The 21,562-nt window shown below is 35.5% G+C and overlaps 1 pseudogene; it reads left to right on the forward strand.

Annotated features, from left to right (window-relative positions):
• Nucleotides 1–5,045: 5,045 nt before the first annotated feature.
• LOC101338956 (proteasome subunit alpha type-2 pseudogene) lies at nucleotides 5,046–6,142 on the forward strand (annotated as a pseudogene).
• The last annotated feature ends 15,420 nt before the right edge of the window (nucleotides 6,143–21,562 follow it).

Raw genomic sequence — 21,562 nt, forward strand, 5'->3', positions numbered from 1 at the left:
CAGAGCTGTCTCTTTTCCATGTTTTAAGTATCAGTTCTAAGGCCCCTTCCTCAAGAAGTCATCTCTGAATACTCTTTCTAAATCAGTGTTCCCCTGCCCACCCTTAATCCCTATTCATCACATCACTCAGTTTAATTGCTTTGTAAAACTAATCACAAATGGCAATTATCCAGCTTATTCATTTACTTGTTTATTGAATTTCCACCATCTCCTTGCCTCTTTCCAAGTAGGTTGTAAGCTCTAGGTGAGCAAATGACTTGTCTGTCTTCAAAGAGGCAGTATGGAGCTCTCACATCCTGGAGACAGATTTCTTGCATTCCAAGTCCAGCCTTGCCACTTTCTAGGTATGTGGCCCTGGAGAAATTATTTAACCTCTCTGTCCTCCATTGCTAAATGGTGGCCACAAAAGTTCCTGCCTCATAAAATTGTTCTGAAGAGCTCACAACTCATAAGATATCCCTGGTCCAAGAGTACATCCTCAGCAAATGTTAGCTGTCTTTATTGTTAATCACATACTTGCTTAACACGTATTTGCTAAATGAACAATACATTAACTTTATGTATTCAAGGAAGACTTCTGCTATGTCACAGAATTTAGAATACTCATCACAAGGGGTTCTCGCCTGGGGGCTGAGAGTACAGTTCTGTCATCCTCGGAAGCTGTTTGGAAGCAGGCTGGGAGAGCTGCAGCTGTGGAGAGAGGTGGGAGTTGGCATGTTGAAATGGAAAATGATAATAATAGAAGCCCAAGTTTATTTAGTACTTATTCTGTGCTAAGTACTGTGACCCATTTTTCTATTTTTTCCCTCAAAATGACGGATGCATCACTGTGACGTTATATTATGAAGCACTTCTTATGGCTCCTATTACACCAACCTTCTGCAGAAGGTTCATACAGTCCATTCCCCTACCCAAATACTCTGCTCATCCTCTACCCCATGCCTAGTTACCAGCCATCTTCAACTCTCAAGCACAATGCCATTTCCTCAGGGAAGCCTCATCTGACCTTGATGGAATGCTCCAGATCTCCCTGTAATATGTGCTCCTCACGACACCTACCTTTCTTTTCTAGCATGCTCCAAACTTACATTAATTTACATGATTATTTAATTAACCTTCTGACTTGATTCTATACTTTGTGAGGTCGGGTTTCTGTCTTGTTTTTCTCACCATTTTATCCCCAGAGTCCAGCAACACCCCTTCCCAGTGGTTGGCACACAGGATATACTTACTGAATAAGAAGTGGGTATCAATACTGCAGCAGAATGAACGCCCCTCTCAAACCTAACTGTGACTCTTATTTGAAGACTGAAAAATGCAAAAGCCAGTTTTATTTGAATTGAATTTTTATGCTTATCAACTCCTATGCTTCTCATTTCTTTCCCAACAGAACTTAACCCAAGATAATGATGAAAAACAAAATTTGTCTTAAGCTCTAAAAGAAAAGAGAAGTCACAGAAAGAAGGAAATTGAAGAGAGATAGCAGAGGGGAGTGAAAGATGAAACCAGGACACTTTCTAGCATCTTTAATTTTTTATTCTGTTGAGAATATTTAAGAAAAAATGATAAATAATTGTATTTTCCTCTTTGCAGCTAAAAAGACACAGTCTCAACTGAATCTTATACAGAGTTATCTGTACATTCATTATAACTCCTCTAGAAGAAAAGCTTGATTTTCTTTAAAATTTTAAGTTCTGCTGACAGCATGAAACATATAAATGAAAAAATAGCACCGGTCCAATTAACATTATTTCTTGTTTTGTTTTGTTTTGTTTTGTTTTTTGTTTACGGTACGCGGGCCTCTCACTGTTGTGGCCTCTCCCGTTGCGGAGCACAGGCTCCGGATGCGCAGGCTTAGCGGCCATGGCTCACGGGCCCAGCCGCTCCGCGGCATGTGGGATCTTCCCGGACCGGGGCACGAACCTGTGTCCCCTACATCGGCAGGCGGACTCTCAACCACTGCGTCACCAGGGAAGCCCCAACATTATTTCTTAAGAGTCTGGCTCAACAAAAAAATACTCAAACTCAAAAGAAAGAATAATCAAAGAATAATCAAATAATCAAAGAATAATCAATAACAATATTTTTTATCATTTGATAACAAAGGTCATTCAGTACTTTATTATTCCCATTAAAATAAGAATTACTTTAATTCATTGTGAACCACATAAATGGTTTTGATCGTTCATGCCAGTGATTTCCACTAGGGCTGATGGAATTCAGAGAAAAACACCCAATATCACAATGATGGCAAAAGTGAGGAAATGCCAAAAAGAAACTTGTTTACTCACTCAAGTGACAGTTTATGAGAAGGAGAAATGCTTCTGAGGGGAGAGATCAGATGGTACCTCTAGGAGGAGTTCAGAGGGAAACATGACAGGTTTGAATTCAAAGACAGTTCGTAAGACATTGATCAAGTCCAATTGGGAAGAGACCTATTTCAAATGTAAAGCCAAGTCTCTTGTTTGGAATTTGAATTTTTTCTAGCCTTTAACAAATTAATATTTTAAGCAACAATAAGATTTTCAGAAGGGCATATGAAAGTTATATTTGCCATTTGGGATTAGATGTAAGACCAATAAACTGAAATTACATTATTGATGAAGTTACTGGAAGATCTTCTAATATGAATTGAAGCCAAAAAAGAGAAATTTAGATGAGAAAATTCTTTCTGAACCAGTGTCCAAGCTGAAAAATATGGAGGGAAATGGCAGAAGAGAGTACCAGGAAAAAAATAAAATGAATCAAAATGAAGAACTTCAGAATAGGTGGGGAGTCTAGAATTCACCTTTTTAATTTTTCAAAAGTTTTTTTTTTGTTCTTTTTATTTTAATTTATACAAGCAATTTATAAACTTTCTATATTTCTTCTACAGCAATATATCTCTTTGAACTCTCTATCTAATGAGTCAGTTTTGGAAAACTATTTTCCTACATAATTATCCATTTCATCTAATTTTTCAAATGTATTTGTATAGAGGTCTGCAAATTAATCTTATTTTAAAAGTCTTCTATTTCAGTGATTATTTCCCCCAATGCATTAATTTTGTGTATTTGTGCTTTCTCCTACAATTAAGTTAGTGTTCTATTCATTTTGTTACTGTTTAAAAATTAATATTTTGTCTTACTAATTAGATATGCTGCTTTTCTGTCATCTCCCTCATTAATTTCTGTTTTTATAGTTATTATTTATTTCCTTATCTTATATTTTGATTTATTTATTTATTTTAAAGCTTTTAAAAAATTTATTTATTTTATTTAATTTATTTTTGGCTGTGTTGGAACTTTGTTGCAGTGCGTAGGTTTTCTCTAGTTGTGGCGAGCAAGGGCTACTCTTTGTTGCGGTGCGCAGGCTTCTCATTGCAGTGGCTTCTCTTGTTGCAGAGCACAGGCTCTAGATGTGCAGGCTTCAGTAGTTGTGGCTCACGGGCTCAGTAGTTGTGGTGCATGGGCTTAGTCACTCTGTGGCATGTGGGATCTTCCCAGAGCAGGGCTTGAACCTGTATTCCCTGCATTGGCAGGCGGATTCTTAACCACTGCACCACCAGGGAAGCCCATGGTTTATTTTTTGTTGTAGTGGTGGTGGGTTTTTTTGGCTTTTATGAGTTGGGAGTTTAGCTTTAAAAAAATATTTTCTTGTATTGATAAAGTATTTAAGGCTTCGAATTTTCCTCTCTTAACAGATTTAAATTTATCCCACAGATTCTGAATTCTAGTGTTTCAACCAATTATAAAGATTAATGAGGAACGGTGAGTCTTTGGCTTCTCTTACCTATATATTAGGCTCTATGTCAAAATCTCTCAAGCACTCAGTTTTGCTATCATAATTCTTTAATAATATGGCTTGTAATACTGATTTCAGTGTACAGACATTAGAAAGTTTAATAGATTTTTGGAGGTTTTATGAATGATAAGTAGGCCCATTGGTCATGTCTTAGAGAATAATAAATATCTGAGTCAAAAATAATATAATAATTTTTAGAAGTTCTGTTATTTCGGTTATAAAGCTCTTTGTACTTAATAGCTATTTGATAGCAGTGTTTTTCAATTGAAAAATTTTAAAACAAACTTTTTGTTTTGGAATGATTTCATATTTACAGAACTGTTGCAAAGATAATACAGAGTTCCCACATAGTCTTCAACCAATTTCCTCTGTTGTTAATATCTTAGGTTATCATGGTACATCTGTCAAAACTGAGAACCAATATTGGTACACTGTACTGTGAACTATACTCCAGACTGTATTTGGATTTTTCAATTTTCCATTAATGTTCTTTCTGTTCCAAGATCCAATCCAGGGGATCACATTACATTTAGTTGTCATATCTCCTTAGTCTCCTCTGGCCTGTGCCAGTTAAATAGCAGCTTTCAAATTTCCAGGAGGAAGGGTCTTTCAGCTTTTTAAAAAATACTTTATTAATAATTACTGGTTTTATTGCATTGTCATCAGAGAGTTATTTTTCTGTCTTATGCAACTTACTATTGTTTCCCCTGTGACCTAATATTTGATCACTTTTGTAAATAGGCTATGTGTTCCTGAGAAGAAAATATGCTTTCTATTACCAGGGTTACAGTTCAGTATAGGTCTGTAAGAGCTATCTTTTTAAATATGTTATTTAGGTCTTCTATATATTTATTTATTGTCTATTGATTTATCTTGTACTGAGAGTGGAAATCTATTATTAGTATGTTTCCTTTTCTCTTTGCATCTCCTATGGTTTTGCTTAATAAAACTAGCTTCGACCTTATTTAGTGCTTTGATGCTCAGAGATGTTTGATCTTTTTTGTGAATTTTAAAACAGTATTTATATGGACCTTGGTTATCTTTAATGAATTGTGGCTTGAATTCTATTTATTTGAGACATCAGAATCTGAAAACTTGCTTTCTTATTATTTATATTTTCCTAGTATATTTTTGCTCATTTCATTTAAACCTCTGAATCGCTTTGTTTTACATGTGTCCCTTGAATACAGCATAAAGTTAGATCTTGCTCTGTGAATATAATTGAGATTTATTTCTTTTAATAGGTGAGTTAAGTCCATTTATTGATGGGTTTTTGTGTTTGGTCTTAACTTTTTCAAATTATTTTCTATGTACTGTACTGTTTTCCATGTTTCTTTATGTGATGTGTTTTTTTTCTTTAATTTTATTTTCCTTTTGATATTTAGGAAGGTTTTACTTTTCTAGTAGTTACTTTTGCACTGTTATCTTTTTGAAAGGCCTCCATTCCTCTGTTTTATTATTTAATCTTCACTATCTGGTTTGGGAGTTTTTAATGTTATCCTTTGATACCCACCAACTGCCTACTCAACAATCAGTGAACTCACTCTGCTTTCCTCACTGATGAGTGGGCATGTGAATTGTTTCTAGTTTTTGGCAATTATGAATAAAACTGCTATAAATGATAAAAAAGGGATCTCCAGGTAAAGATGGTGGGGCACATTTATAGCTTTTCACTGACCGCATTCAGCCTGTATCTAAAACTTGTCCAGATTGAGTATGCTTTGTCTGCTGTAGCTGGAGGGGCCGCTTCAGTGGGAATTATAGATGCAAATGGTGTGGTATCAGCAACTGAGAAGAAACAGAAATCCATTCTGTAAGATGAGTGAAGTGTGCACAAAGTGGAAGTGATGACCAAGCATAGAGGTTTGGTGTACGGTGGCGTAAGTCCAGATCTCAGAGTGCCGGTGCACAGAGCTGGAAAACTACTTCAGCAATCTATCTTGTTTACCGAGAAACCATTCTCACAACTCTGCTAGTACAGAGCTTAACTTCTGTGATGCAAGAATACACCCAGTCAGGTGGTGTGCCTCCACTTGGAGGTTTTTTTTTTTTTTTAACTATTTGTGGTTGGAATGAGGGATGACCATATTTATTTCAGTCAGATCCATCTGGACCTTACTTTGCCTGGAAAGTCACATCAATGGGAAAGAACTATGTGAATAGGAAATCTTTCCTTGAGAAAAGACATAACCAAGATCTGGAACTTGAAGATGCCACTCATACAGTCAAATTAATCCTAAAGGAAAGTTTGGAAGGGCAAAGGACAGAAGATTACATAGAAGTTGGAATCTTCAGTGAAGCCAGGTTTACAAGTCTTACTCCAGCTGAAGTTAAGGATTACTTAGCTGCCCTAGCATAATAATAAAGTGACTGAAAAATCCAGAATTTCAGACAATCTATCTACTTAAACATATCTAAATTATACTTTGTCTTGTCAACTTTTTACATACTTATTTCTACATAGTTTAATGGACTGACATTTTTAAAATGACACATAAATCATAATAAATTGTTAAAAAAAGTGCCCCACACCCTTTTATACCTCCATTCTTTCCTCAGTGGTCTTCCCACTGATTAGAGAACACCTCTGCCATAGTGTGTGACTCCTACTTTTTGTTCAAAACTCAGCTCTGAAGGAAACTCATTTATGAAATTTTCCTGGAACTCCCCCCCGGCTGGGTTAGGTGCCCCTCTTTTGTGCCCTGTAGCACAAAATTAATCTAATCACAATAAATCTAATCACAAATTATTTTCCAGCTTTGTATCTCACTATGGTCCATCATACGTTTATAGGCAGGTTTATTTGCATAGTGGTTAAGAGAGAGGACTCTGATATCAGACTGCTAGGATTAAAATTTTGGTTCTACTGTTTCTAATTATGTGACCTTGGGAGAATTTCCTAATTCTGAGTCTCTTTCTTTTTTAAAAATTAATTAATAATTAATTATTAATTTTTGACTGTATTGGGTCTTTGTTGCTGCACGTAGGCTTTCTCTAGTTGTGACGAGCAGGGGCTACTCTTCGTTGCGGTGCCCAGGCTTCTCATTGCAGTGACTTCTCTTATTGCGGAGCAAAGGCTCTAGGTGTGCAGGCTTCAGTAGTTGTGGCGTGTGGGCTCAGTCGTTGTGGCTCATGGGCTCTAGAGCACAGGCTCAGTAGTTGTGGCACACGCACTAAGTTGCTCCACGGCATGTGGGATCTTCCTGGACCAGGGCTCGAACCCTTGTCCCCTGCATTGGCAGACAGATTCTTAACCACTGTGCCACCAGGGAAGTCCCTGAGCCTCTTTCTTTGTAGGAAATATGGAGAGTTTAATATCACCAACCTCCAGATAAAATCAGGTGCCATGATAATGAGGTAATTCGCTTACTAAGTTGTCTCACACTTACTAAGCACTCTCTACCTATTAGCCTTAATGTTACTATTAGTGATGGTTGGCAATAGTCTATCTCATGCTGGTTTTTCCTTGTTTTTGCTTGTTTTTCCTAAAGTCTGATTGACACTGGAAGCCCCAAACCTGCAGTTTGAGAACTTTCTACCATGTTAAAAGTTCAACCTAGAATTAAGTCCACAGGGAAGAAGGAAGTCAAGATATGTATAGTAATACAGGGGCGAAGACAGTGGACTCAACCTGTGAAAATATATCAAGAGTGGGTTAGAGCTCAGAAAGAAATGCTTTGTAAGGCTTATTCTAATGGTGGAGAGAAGATCAGTCTGGCCAGAGTAGACATTTGCATCAACACAGGAGTGGTATTTCAAGTTATCCTTAGAAAAGGCTTTGGATTAGATTATACTGAGATTTATTTTAAGGGACTAAAAATCATCAGAATTTATTATTTTATTTCATAAACCAAATTATAGATATAATATATTATATATATTTTATGTTTCAATTAAGGAAAAAACCTTAGGTGATTCACATACTTTGATGAATTTTCTTTCTCCTTATGCCAAGCATTTGTAAAATAAAATGGTTGCATGGGATGATTACTAAGGCAGTCTATAGTCTTTCAAGATTACCTCTACCTCTGACATTCTATGACATTTCAAAAAATTCTCTTTTCCTAAGAAGATTTCTATGGTAGAGAAGGAATTGTAATATAGCAACAATCTTCTTAACGTGCTTTCCTCAATGGAGGGTCATTTAGAGTTTAATAGGATTAATTTGGCTGACATGTTCAATTTTAAAAGGAATCTCTGTTCTCGTGCCAGCCAGTATGGATTTTGACAGGCTAAAAGCTCAGATCCTGCCAGTTTCTCCCAAGAGTATGGCCCCTTAAGCCGTGGCTCTGGCTGAAAGCTGCTTGCAGACACTGGTTGTGGAGATGATGAATAGATGGTTGGACGAAATGTTCTGCTCCTGGGATCCCATATGGAGCAAGTCCCCCTTGACCTCCAGGCTATCCTAGCCCAGTCTCTGGGACCCTCTTCCTAATCTGTGCTAATAGGATAAACAGATTTAGAGGGGAAGAGAGTTCCTCCACCACAGGCCTCCTGCACAATTGAAGATGGATTTCATACTAAGAAAGTTCATCCCAAAATGCAATGGAAAAATTTCCAGTTATGTTGGCAGCCTTGGCAGCCCCATAAATTCTCCTCTCCCTCTCCAGCTCTTCTCTTTCTGTATCTTCAGGATCATGGAAGAATAGCTTTCTATTGGTGGTACTGGTGTTTTCAGTAGCAACGGTTCTTTTATCTTCCTCCAGGTCTGGCAGGGACACTTTTAAACTCCAGCTGCTTTAAAATTTTTGCATCTTATTTAAAATGGATGACCAACAAGGACCTATACTGTACTCTGCTCAATATTATGTAACAACCTAAATGGAAAAAGAATAGATACATGTATACGTATAACTGAATCACTTTGCTGTACACCTGAAACAATCACAACATTGTTAATCAACTATATTCCAATATAACATAAAAAGTTAAAAAAATTTGTTTGTATCTTATGCTTCTTCTTCTGGATAGGAGTGACCTTAGCGACTGAGAGCAGGGAAGCGATAAATAATTAGGGCCAACCCAGCAGAAGCTGAACCCACTGGGATATAGGATAGATTGGTCCCCTAACACAAGAAAATATTGCCAATTAGCTAGATAGATTCCATCTTTATCTTTCCTCTAAAGCTGAGGGTGAATATAACAGAAAAAAACAGGTATCGATCCATGGAACAAATTTCTATGACTAACGTGTTTTGGCACGTTGAACTTAATTGATTGGAGAGGACTTGTCCTGGAGTAAAGGCATGGTGATGCCGTCAGGTTACCTTATGACCTGAGTACCTGACCCTGGAAGGCAACACTTGTATTGGTTAAGACTTATACTTTGACTTGACTTCAGTCTAGGCCTACTGTACATAGATGCGTTACCTGGACAAGTTACTTAATTTCTCTCTATATTAGTCTTCTCTAAAGTTAGGGTAATAATAATGTTTCCCTCATAGAGTTATAGTAAGATTAGATGAATTAATTTAAATGCTCAATACATACCAGTTAATTTAAGGCCTGGACAATATCTTTTTTACCTCTGTATTCTTTATCCCCAAATGCAGGTTTCTTGGTGAAAAGTGACATATTCTGTAGCCTGAATTAGATTGGAGGCAGGGGCAAGGGAAATAAAAGGTTAGTTTAGAGAAACTTAGCAATTAAAAAATAGTCAGGACATGGTCAGTCCTTTTATGAGAGGTAAGAGGAAACCAAGCCTCATTTTTAAGTTTGGAACTTCAGAGACAATGACAATGGTGATACTAGGGAGTGAGAAGTTAGGAGAGAAAATGTTTCAAGACAGAAGATGACTTTAACTGCTGATACATAGATACTGAGGCATTGTCAGCGCACCCAGAACAAATGTCCAGCAGGCAAATGCAAGAACCGGGAAAATATTTTTTTTTTTGTTTACCTCTAGAAACTAGGAAAAGATTCTGAATATAATATGATTTTGATGACTTTATTTTGGATAGTTTTGCTCAAGATTTTAAATAGTACATAATTTCCTTCTTCTGTCCACCAGCATTTGAATGCATTTTTAAGTTAATTTTTAAATTACACTTTGCTTTTTGGAGGAATTTTACATTATAATTCTTTTCCAGGGGGTATAAATTTTATTGTTTTCCTCTAAGAATTTTACTCTTATCTGAACATGTTTCGATCTTTATTTTAACTTTAATGTCAGCAGAGTCAATGTATAAAGTACATATTCTGGGACCTAGGAGTTCTAACTACACAGGAGTGTGTTCATTATTTATCATTGATTCACAACTCAGAAATCTCTTTAAAAGAAAGTCCATTAGGAAATGTCTCCCTTTCAAAAGAGATGTTCTGAGAATAATCCTATTAGGCTAGAAGCTTGCTAAGCTTATTAACTCCAGACACATTTCTCTATAAAGGGGAGAAAAAAAATGCAAATAGAATGAATGTGACAAGTAAATGTTGATAGAAAACATATATTTAATTTCAGAAAATAATAACTATTATGTTCAAATGTCAGTTTCATACCAGGACAAATTTGATGACCTTGTAAGATCTAAGCTTGATAACATTTAGATGAAAAGTGAAAAATCCTGTCTATCTTCAAATATTTGGATCAATGTGGTTCTTTAAATAGTCAATATGTATTTTTAAATTTAAGAGAAAAATAATCTCTTACATATTTGCATATATTTTTCAATTTTAATACTCTTCATTTCTTCCTGAAGATTTAGGTTTCCATTCCCTTCAGCCTGAAGAACTTTACCATTTTTGGCAGTGTAGGTCTGCAGGCCATGAAATCTTAGTTTTCTCTTATTTGAAAATGTCCGTATTTGATCTTGATTTTTGAGGGATAATTTTGCTGGAGATACAATTTTGCATTCACTATTTAGAAAAACATTTCAGCACTTTAAAAATCATTGTTTCTGATGAGAAGTCAGTGATTCTTTTTCCTTTGTGTGTAATGTGTTATTTTTTTTTGTCTACTGTTAAGATTTTCTCTTTGGTTTTCACCAGATTGACTATGATGGGTATAGGAGTAGTTCTTTTTGCATTAATTCTGCTTGGTGTTCACTGTAAATTTATTACTTTAACCAAATTTGAAAACAATTCACCTACTGAAATTGAAAATTTTTTCAAAAATTTTTTCTACCCCATACTTTCTCTTCACTCATTCTGGGACTCCAATTACACATATAGTAGGCCTTTTGATATTGTCCCACAAGTCCCTGAGGCTCTGTTCCTTTCATATTTTCAATCTTCTTTTCTACTTGTCTTTATTTTTAAAAAATATTTATTTATTTTATTTACTTATTTAATTTATATTTTTGGCTGTGTTGGGTCTTAGTTGTGGCACATGGTCTCTTTGTTGTGGCACGCAGGCTACAGTGTGAGTGGGCTCTGTAGTTTGTGGCAAGTGGGCTCTCTCATTGAGGTGTGCGAACTCAGTAGTTGCCCCACAGCATGTGGGATCTTAGTTCCCTGACCAGGGATTGAACCCGCATCTCCTGCATTGGAAGGCAGATTCCTTACCACTGGACCATCAGGGAAGTCCCTCTACTTGTCTTTAGATGGGATCACGTCCACTGATCTAGTTTCCAGTTGGCTGATCTTTCCTCTATCGTCTCCACTCTGATGTTAAGTCCATCTGGTAACACTTTAATTTCATATATAGCATGTTCTAGGTGAAGAAATTATATTTGATTCCTTTATAGTTTTTATTTTTCTGCTGAGATGTCCTAATTTTCACACACTATGAGAATATTTTCCTTTACATCCTTGGGCATAATTATAGTAGCTGCTTTAAAATCCTAATCTGCTAATGTCAACATCAGAGTCATCTCAGGACTGGTCTATATTATATTGTCTTTTCTCTTGAGAATGGGCCATGTTTTTCTATTTATTTATATGTTGAGAAATTTTGTATTATATCCTGGACATTGTGAAGAATGTGTTATAGAAACTCTTGATTCTATTATGTTCCTTTGAAGAATATTGATTTTTTTAAAAAAAAATCAGGCTGGTCACTTGGCTGTACTGAAATAGAAAATTTTTGTCTCTCCTGCAGTAGGTGGCAGCTCAAATTTCAATTCAGTTCTTTTATCCTTAAGACTCCCATCCATCAAAAAAAAAAAAAAAAAAAAAAAGACTCCCATCCATCAGAAAGTTATAAGACTAAAATTTTACCTAGTGCCATTCTCTTTTTACAAATATTGACTCCACTCCATTTTCTGCCTGCTTCTGTTCACCCTTCAGTACCTTCAGTTAATTGTTTTATACCTTGTCCAGAGTTTGTAGTTGTTATTTACTGGAGGGTTGGTCTGATAGGAGCCACTCAACCATACTGAAAGTAGAACTACTCCACCTCTTTCCCCATTCTCCAGAAAATGGAATGGCTGTTTGCAATAAATTCATTGTCTTGAGCACTCTTGTTCTTCCCTCACCTATTATTCCCTTTTCCTTTTCCTATTACCTTCCTGAAAATAGGGAGTGGTCTTGTACATGTGAAGGATAAAATGTTTGAGCAGATGGCAGAAAGTATCCACTCTTTTTTGTTCTCTTCACATTATTAAACTGCAGGGAATTTACCTATCTCTCTGGGCAGGTAACACCACAAGAGGGAGTGCATTGAGTATGTTATATAGATAGAAATAAAAATGCAGTGCAAGTCTGAATTGCAGAGATTATTTGAAATCAGCAGCTTTTCTTCATGCTGTGAAGGCTAGTATTATCCCTTTGACTAGAAAAAAATAGGTGATGTGTATAAGAAAATCAATTTATTAAAAAATGTTATATTATGGGAATTCCCTGGTGATCCAGTGGTTAGGGCTCTGCATTTATACTGCAGGGGGCATGGGTTCAATCCCTGGTTGGGGAACTAAGATCCTGCATACCGCACCGTGTGACTAAAAAACAACAAAAAAGCTATATTAAATATATTACACTAATCACAATTATAAGCATTTCCCAAATTTTGTTTAGATGAACATGTACGCCAAGACAGTTCTTAGAGAAAGGTTATGTGATCCAACACATTTGAAAAAAATTTATTTGGGGAATAGAAAAGTGGGTTTTTTGCCACTCACATATTATAGATTCACCAAGATTGGGAGTACAATAAAATCCTCTTAGCACTAGTTAACTATGCTGAATGTGATTAGTTCTTTCTTGGATGATTCAGAAAGTACGTCAAGATCTTTCCTTGTCTTGCTTTCTCTTTTTACATCCTCTGCCTAATTTCATCCATTTCTATGGCTTTAAATGCCATCTATGAGTTGATGACTCCCAAATTTATCTTTTTAGTCAAAAACCTCTTCTCTGAGTACATTCAACAGCCTACCTGGCAGTTCTACTTTGATGTTTTATAGACATTTCAAAATCAACATTCCAATCTAGAATTTTAATTCTAACCTCAGCCACAAGTATATTCCTACCTAGTCTTTCTTATTTTAATAAATGGCATCACCATTTACTTATGCTGAGAAGTTTGGAGTCATCATTGATTCCTCTCTTACATCAGCGAGTCCTATTTGCTGTTGGTTATCTTGCCAAAGTATACTTTGAACCCATCCACTAGTTCAAGACGTTACTATCAGTTAAATATGGAGGAAACGATGTTTGTCATGTTATTCTCTGAGAACTAAAGTCCTATGGATTATTCTCATGACTAAATTTTACTGTTTTATATTTTTCATTTTCTCATTACTACCTGATTAAGGAAGAGTAGGACATGTAAAATCACCTGTGATAATTTAGGTAAGGATCAGAAAAACTATGTCTGTGGGCCATATTTGACTTACCACATGTTTTTGTAGATAAAGTTTTATTGGAACACAGCAAGGTCCATTCTTTTAAATACAGTCTATGGCTACTTTTGTGTTACAACAGCAGAGAAGTTGTGACAGAGGCTGTGACAGAGGCTGTAAAACCCACTAAACTTAAGATATTTACTATCTGATCACTTATAGAAAATGCCAATTTGACAATTCCTGATTTAAATTAGTGAATCTTTGGGTCATTATCATTTTTTTTTCTACACCAGATGAGGTTACATTTCTCAGGAGATGTCAAACCATGGACATCAGGAATGGAAAGTAAAAATCTTGAGCAGCTATTTGATTTTCTACCTATCAAAAGTAATTTGTACATCCTGCCAACACCTTTAGGTAATGATGATTGATCAAATATTTTAAATAAATGTGTATATATTCAATATATGATGTTGCATATTGAAGCCAAGAAGACAAATAACAAGACAAGGATAATAACAAGATGACTATAGTAAGTCCTTACCTATCAATAATTACTTTAAATGTAAATAAATTATTTATCCAGTCAAAACACAGAGAATGGCTGAATGGATTTAAAAAGGACCCAACTATATGTTTCCTACAAGACTCACTTCACCTTTAAGAACAGACATTGGGTGAAAGTGAAGAGATGGAAAAATATATTCCATGTAAATGGAAACTAAAAGAGAGTAGGGGTAGCTATACTTACATTGGAAAAATAGCCTTTAAATAAAAAGTTGTAACAAAAGACAAAACAGGTTATTACATAATGACAGAGGTGTCAATTCCACAACAGGATACAAAAATTGTAAATACATATGCACCAAACATTAGAGTACCCAAATGTATTAAGCAAATGCTAACAAATCTGAAGATAAAAATAGACAGTGATGCAATAATAGTAGGGGACTTAAATACCCTACTGTCAACAATGGATAGATCATCTAGACAGACATTTAGTAAGGAAACACTGGTCTTAAATGCACTTAGACCAAATGGACCTAGCAGACATTAAAGAACATTCCATTCAACAGTAACATTGATATACATTCTTCTTGAACACACAGAGAACATTCTCCAGGATAGACCATATTTTAGGTCACAAAACAAGACAACAAATTTAAGAAGATTGAAATATCAAGTATGTTTTCTGATCATAATTGCATAAAACTAGAAATCAGGAGGAAAACTGGAAAATTCACAGATGTGGAATAAAATAGCACCCTTCTGAACAAAGAATCAAGAAGAAATCAAAAGGAAAATCAAAAAGTATCTTAAAAAAAGAAAAATGGAAACACAACATACCAAAACTTATGAAACACAGCAAAAGCAGTTATAAGAGGGAAATTTATAGTGAAAAAGGCTTACATTAAGAGAAAATAAAGATCTCAGATAAACAACCTACATTTACATCTTGAGGAACTAGAAAAAGAAGAATACACTAAGCCCACAATTAGCAGAAGGAAGGAAATAATAAAGATCAGAGCAGAAATAAATGAAATACAGACTAGAAAAACAGCAGAAAAGATCAGTGAAACTAAGTGCTGTTTTTTTAAAAAAATAAAGTTGACAAACCTGTAGCTAAACTAAGAAAAAAGGAGAGATGACTCAAATAAATAAAATTAGAAGTGAAAGAGGAGATATTACAACTGATATTCACAGAAATACAAAGGATCATAAGAGACTGCTATGAACAATTACACACCAACAAATTGGATAACCTAGAAGAAATGGAAAAATTCCTAGAAACATACAACCTACCAAGAGTGAACCATAAGAAATAGAAAATCTGAAAAGACCAATTACTAGTAAGATTGAATTAGTAATTAAAGGTCTCCAAACAAAGAAAAGCCCAGGATCAGATGGCTTCCTGGGTGAATTTTGCTAAAAATTTAAAGAAATAACACCAATCCTTCTTGAACTTCCCAAAACTGAAGGGGAGGGAAAACTTCCTAACTCATTTTATGAGGCTGGCATTAACATCATAACAAAGCCAGATAAGGACGTTACAAGCAGAGAAAATTACAGGCAATATCTTTGATGAACATAAATTCAAAACACTTTACAAAATATTAGAAAACAGATTCAATAGCATGTTGAAAGGATTCAACACCATAATCAAGTGGGATTTGGGCTTGGGATACAGGGATGATTCTATATAAACAAATCAATAAATTTGATAATATATTAACAGTATAAAAGGCAAAAATCATATGATCATTTCAATAGATGCAGAAAAAGCATTTGACAAAATTCAATATCTTTTCATGATAGAAATTCAACAAATTAAGTATAGAAGGAATGTACCTCAACATAATAAAGTCCACATATGAAAAGCTCACTCAACAGTGAAAAGTTGAAAACATTTCCTCTAAGATCAGGAACAAGACAAAGGTGCCCACTCTCACCACATTTACTCACACAGTGTTGTAAGTCCTAGCTAGAGCAATTAGGCAAGGCAAAGAAATAAAAAGCATCCAAAATAGGAAAGGAAGAAGTGAAACTGTCTCTGTTTGCAGAGGACATGATCTTATATATAGAAAACCCCAAAGAGTCCACCAAAAAACTGTTAGAACTAATAAACAAATTCAGTAAAGTTGCAAGATACAAAGTAAATATATAAAACCAGTTGTTTCTATATACTAACAATGAGTTATCTGAAAGAGAAATTAAGAAAACAACCTCTTTAATATCATCAAAAAGAATGAAATACTTAGGAATAAATTTAACAAAGGAAGTGAAAAACCTGTACACTGGAAAGTATAACATGGATAAAAGAAATTGGAAAAGACAAAAATAAGGGGAAAAATTTCCTGCGTTCATGGTTGGAAGAATTAATATTGTTAAAATATCCATACTACCCAAAGCAATCTAGAGATTTCATGAAATCCCTATCAAAATCCCAATGGCATTTTTCATAGAAATAGAAAAAATAGTTCTAAAACTCATATGGAACCACAAAGACCCTGGATAGCCAAAGCAATCTTGAGAAAGAGGAACAAAGCTGGAGGCATCACACTTCCTGATTTCAAACTATATTACAAAGCTATAGTAATTAAAATAGTATGGTACCAGGATTAAAAACAGACACATAGGTCAATGGAACAGAATAGAGAGCCCGGAAATAAAACCCCATACATGGTCAACTAATCTTTGACAAGAGCTCCAAGAACACACAATGGGAAAAGGACAGTCTCTGCAATAAATGGTGTTAGGAAAACTGGACAGCCATATGCTGAATAATGAAACTGGACCCCTATCTTATACCACTTACAAAAATTAACTCATAATGAATTAAAGACTTAAATGTAAGACTGAAACCATAAAAATCCCAGAAGAAAACATAGGGATAAATCTCCTTGACATATGCAGCAAAAGCAAAAATAAAGTGAGGTTATATCAAACTTAAAATCTTCCGCACAGCAAAGGAAACAATCAACAAAATTTAAAGACAACCTATAGAATAGCAGAAAATATTTGCAAACCATACATCTGTTAAGGGGTTAATGTCCAAAATGTATAAGGCACTCAAACTCAATAGCAAAACAAACAAACAAACAAAACCCCCAAGTAATCCAAATTAGCAAATAACCTGAGTAGACATTGCTCAAAAGAAGACATAAAAATGGCCAACACATACATAACAATGTGCTCAACATCACTAATCGTTAGGGAAGTACAAATCAAAACCACAATGAGACATCACCTCACACCTGCTAGGATGGCTGTTATCAAAAAACCAAGAAATAAGGAAGTGTTGTCGAGGACGTAGAGAAAAGGGAACCCTTGTGCACTGTTGGTGGGAATGTAAACTGGTGCAACAATAATGGAAAATAGTACAGAGGTTCCTCAAAAGATAAAAAAAATATAACAACCATAAGATCCAGCAAACTCACTTCTGAGTTTATATCTGAAGAAAACATGCACTTCTGTGCTCGTTGCAGCATTATTCACATAGCCAAGATATGGAAATAACCTCATTGTCTTGACAGATGAATGGATAAAGAAAATGTGGTATAATTATATACAATGAAATATTATTTAGCCAGAAAAAAAGCAAATCTGCCATTTGTGACAACATGTATAAACCTGGAGGACATTATAAGTGAAATCAACCAGATGGAGAAAGAAAAATACTATATGATCATATTCATATATGGAATCTTCAAAAAAGGTCAAGCTCATAAATCAGAGTAGAATGGTGGTTGTCAGAGGTGGGGGAGGGGAAGTGGGGAGATGTTGGTCAAAGGGTACAGACTTCCAGTTATGAATAAGTTCTGGAGATCTAATGTACAGCACAGTTACTGTTGTTAATAATACTGTACTGAAATTTGCTAAGAGAGTAGATCTTAAACATTCTCACCATACACATACACACACACACACGCACACACAGCATAGCTTTGTGCAGGGGTGGTTGTGTTAACTTGATTATGGCTATCGATACATAATACACATTTATCAATTCCTCAAGTTGTACACTTTATGTACAATTCTATTTGTCAATTATACTTCAGTAACGCTGGAAAAAAAGAAAATATGTTCTATCTTCAGGGTCTCACTTTGCTTTAAAAAGAGATGTTTATTCATTATGAATATGAATCCAAGTGTTTGGATGAATATAAGAGAACCAAATGCAACAGAAATTTAAGACCATCTTTTCCTTTAACATGAAAAATTTGGTATTTTGTATTTCATTGGATAAATTATGAATCATTTTCTGGACCCTGAGGTTGTATATTTTATGATGCGGCTGTGACATAGCTGCCGTGATGGGCTTCTTTTTAATACATATGAATTGTTGTGCCCCACAGGAAGAGAGCATAGATTATTTCATTGTATTTATGAGTTTCCTGTAATTTGAATAAATTCCATGATCAATGCAGATGTTTACTTGGAAAAAAAGAAAGTAAAAATCTCTTGGCTCTTGAGAGAAAACAATTATAAAGTTGGATCTCAAGTTACAGGATCAAGAAATGCATGTTATGTTGATAAATGAATACATTAACCATAGTAATAGTGTTCAGTAAGTTTACAAACTGAATGTCATATTGGCTGATTTTGGTGCAGAAGCTCAAACAGCTACATACTCCATCCTGTGACTCATTTCCTCTAGCTAGTCACTGAGTCATAACTCATCTTTGTTCATCATATCCACGCAAAACGTCTCATGATGAGCTCCAAAGTACCTTATGTTCTTTTTAAATAGGTAGGGAGGTATCTAAATACATCTTCATTTTCTGTCAACAATATATTAAGTGACTCATGGGCAGCACCATGAGTTATCATTAAACATTAATTGGATGGTTCAGCCTCTTTCTCCTCATTTTCCTTTCTTACATACTTGTCCTCCTTTAAACTTTCTCTAACTTTCACATCCCCTTTTCTGCCTCTAACACAATCCAAGTAAACTAACTTTGTGCTTGGAACTGATTTGAAATTTTCCCATAATTGAGGTCAAGTTTTACAACTGAATCAAAAATCCACTCCCTTTCAATTGTTACCTACCTCAAGTTACCTGACAATTACCCCACTCTTTCCTGGATTTAGCTTCTGCACCAAAACAATAATTTCCTCCCCTGTCACATCTTAATGCCCCTCTACCAGGGAGAAGGGCTAGTTGCTGAGGTGGGATAATAAAGCCATTCCTAAGAGGACAAGGTGGCTGGATTCAAAACACAGAGGCAGGAGTCTGAGACGTAGATGACTTAAATTGGTTCTTGTATTGTAGTCAGGATGATAAAGACATTAGCTTTGTATGTGTGTGCAGACTGAGTCAATCTCCATTTCCTGTGTTGGAGAGGAAGAGACCTTAGAGAAAATTTGGTTGAATGACCAGGAAAGAGTAGAAACAATGTGTGCTAGATTTTATGAAATTGAGAGACTTCAAAAGGTGCTAAGAATAGATTGGGACATTTTCTAACAGTATTTGTACTTGTTTGTAATGAACAAAAAAACCTGCCTTCTTCATCTAATGAATGTCATTTGGAGGTAAGAAATAACATCTGGGAAAGGATAAGACTTTGGGTCCATATAGCTTAGATCTCAGTTTGTTCCAAGAGTCCATACAAAGTCATTTTAAAGAATACATCCTATAGTTTCTCCTTCTTTAGGACAGTGATGACAGTATTTAGTGACCATTTAAAATCTGTTAATGACAAGAAGAAGCACTGCTAGGGGAAGAGCAGGATAAACAGTCTTTCTCCTTGAGCACACTCTGCAAATGTAGCTCCTTTTCAACAATATTTTTAGAATAGTATGTTGCCTAAAGTTAACAACACTGTATTGTGCACTTAAAACTTTTGTTAAGAGGGTAGATCTCATGTTAAGTGTATTTACCACACACACACAAAATAACAAAGAAAAAGACCACAGAGGGGCAGGAGGAGTCTTCTGAAGTTGAGGGATATGTTTATTACCTTAATCGGAGTGATGGTCTCACAGGTGTATGCATATGTTTAAACTCATCAAGTTGTATACATTAAATACATGCAGTTTTTTGTATATCAATTGTACCTCAATAAAGCTATTAAAAAAAAGAGTAACGTGTTAACTCAACAGGGAAGGCTATGCTGAGACTATTTTAGGAAAAGCAAGACTGTGAAATAAAAGGAAGGTATATAGTTGGTTATGGGGATGGGGGGCTATACATATGTTGCCCCACCAATGAAGGAGACAGATCCCGGCCCCTCACCCCCACCGAGTCCCAAGTATTGCTCCCTTTGTAGTTAGAATCAAATTGTGCCTCAAATGATAATGTGGGTACAAAACGTATAGGTGATCTACTGCCTGAATCGGGAGAGCAGTGGGAATCAGTACTCCCAATGCAGGTGATAAATCAGTCCTTAGCCTCCCTCTCAGAGTTGACCCTGGAAGCTACTGTGTCAGAGAGAATTACCCTCCTGACCTGCAAGCCCAGGTGGGTGTTGTGTCACACACCTTGGCAGACAACTTCTATCACCGTGCTGTATATGTATGTATGTATGTATGTATATATATATATATATATATGTATTTGTGAAATGTACTGGTTTTTTCCTATGCTGAGTAAAACCTATCTCTCAGCTTCTCTGAGGTTATCTCAATATTGATGAGGGAGTAGTTTATTTATTTCAAAACCCCAGGGGCCAGATCATAGTGTTCTCTAGACTGAGTCATAAAAAGAAAGCTAAATGTATTACCTGTTCCTTAATGAAAAACATGGGTGTGAGATCTCACTAAAGTTCATATGATTCACAAGGAAGAAATGAAAAGGACAGCCTATGGAACAGTATCAAGCAGTTGATCTTTCCTTCTCCTGGTAATTATAATCCCTCAATTTTATTTGGGTTCAGCATGTTTAACGAAGGAAAATCAGTTTCTAAGGAGAATCATTTTACTAAAATAGATGAACTAATAACTGGTACTAATGACATTTTTTAGCTATGGAAATTATGCTCTGCATTTAGTACTTTTAATTTTTCTTTATTTATTTTTAACATCTTTATTGGAGTATAATTGCTTTAAAATGGTGTGTTAGTTTCTGCTGTATAACCAAGTAAATCAGCTATACGTATACATATATCCCCATATCTCCTTCCTCTTGCGTCTTCCTCCCACCCTCCTTATTCCACCACTCTAGGTGGACACAAAGCACCAAGCTGATCTCCGTGTGCTATGCAGCTACTTCCCACTAGCTATCTACTTTACATTTGGTAATGTATATATGTCCATGCCATTCTCTCACTTCGTCCCAGTTTACCCTTCCCCCTCCCCATGTCCTCAAGTCCATTCTCAATATCTGCGTCTGTAGTCCTGTCCTGCCCCTAGGTTCTTCAGAACAAATTTCTTTTTTTTACATTCCATATATATTTGTTAGCATACGGTATTTGTTTTTCTCTTTCTGACTTACTTTACTCTGTATGACAGTCTCTAGGTCCATCCACCTCACTACAAATAACTCAATTTCATTTCGTTTCATGGCTGAGTAATATTCCATTTTATATATGTGCCACATCTTCTTTATCCATTCATTTATTTTT

This window comes from Tursiops truncatus, chromosome 7 (assembly GCF_011762595.2).
Source record: "Tursiops truncatus isolate mTurTru1 chromosome 7, mTurTru1.mat.Y, whole genome shotgun sequence".
NCBI lineage: Eukaryota > Metazoa > Chordata > Mammalia > Artiodactyla > Delphinidae > Tursiops > Tursiops truncatus.